This window comes from Anomaloglossus baeobatrachus, chromosome 2 (genome assembly GCF_048569485.1).
Source record: "Anomaloglossus baeobatrachus isolate aAnoBae1 chromosome 2, aAnoBae1.hap1, whole genome shotgun sequence".
In the NCBI taxonomy this organism is placed as follows: domain Eukaryota; kingdom Metazoa; phylum Chordata; class Amphibia; order Anura; family Aromobatidae; genus Anomaloglossus; species Anomaloglossus baeobatrachus.
The window spans coordinates 739,546,819-739,547,998 of NC_134354.1; positions in this window are offsets into that span (position 1 = coordinate 739,546,819).

The window sequence follows — 1,180 nt, forward strand, 5'->3', positions numbered from 1 at the left end:
AAGAAAAAACAAAAAGCGGAAAATCACCGAGTGGTGAAGGGGTTAACTGACTGCTGCAGTCTCACAATTACTCAACCAATTAATGAGAAACATCTTTAGTACTTAGTAGAACACCTTTGGCTGTTAGGACCCCGCTGCAAACAGCTTCTGGCAGCGTTCCTGAGGAATATTAGCCCATTCCTCATGAGCAATGAACTCCAGGTCACACATTCTTAGGTCTACATGCTACAAACACCTTCTACAAATCCCATCAAAGATTGTCTATGTGGTTCAAGTCAGATGACTGTGATGGACACTCAAGAATCTTTGAGATATGCTTAGGAACACTGTCCCGTTGGGAATTCTGGTATGGAGACCTTCAACATTTATTATGCACCTTACTGTACGAACTGAAACCTCAGTGCCTGCTGCCACCACTCCTTACTGCAGGTCTTCTGCGGTCACCTTTTTTGGCCACCTGCCACCTTAGGATTGTGGTGGCAGGCAGTCACCAGCCAGTCACACCTTCCACTGTCAGCCACATCCAGGTAGTGTAACCAGTGGACTTTTAACTTTGAACTTGCAAACTCTGCTTCCAACTCTATCTCCAGGAACATTCATTGCCTTTCTATCTGTATTTTTTCCTTGTCTCTGCAAGCTAATGATCTTAACAATTTAGACCACTCTCTTGACAACCTGGAGGCCATTGTGCATGAAGAATGGCCTAAGATTCCTCATGAACGCTTACAGTGTTTGGTATCTGGTAATGCATCAGATTTGCAGCAGGTCACAACAGCCATAGAGGCTCTATTAGGCCTAAGACACAGCGTGAAAATCGAAGAGAGTGGAATGCGATAAAACATCGCATTCCACTCGGACCAATGTTACTCTATGTGCCAGCACCCATGAGCGATTATTTTCTCAGCCCTAATCGGACCGATAAAACAGTCGCAGCATGCTGAGGGTGGAATACGATCCTGTTTCACTCACACCCATTCAAGTCTATGGGGCAAGAGAAACATCGCACTGCACTCGCATTACACCGGTGAAAGTGAGTGCAGAGCGAGAATGCCAATAGGAGATAAATCCCTCCCTCCCCTCCGCAGCGCTGGCCCTCCCCTCCGCAGTGCTGACCTGCCCCTCCTCAGCGCCAGCCCGCCCCTCCTCAGTGACGGCTCGCCCCTCCTCAGTGACGGCCCGC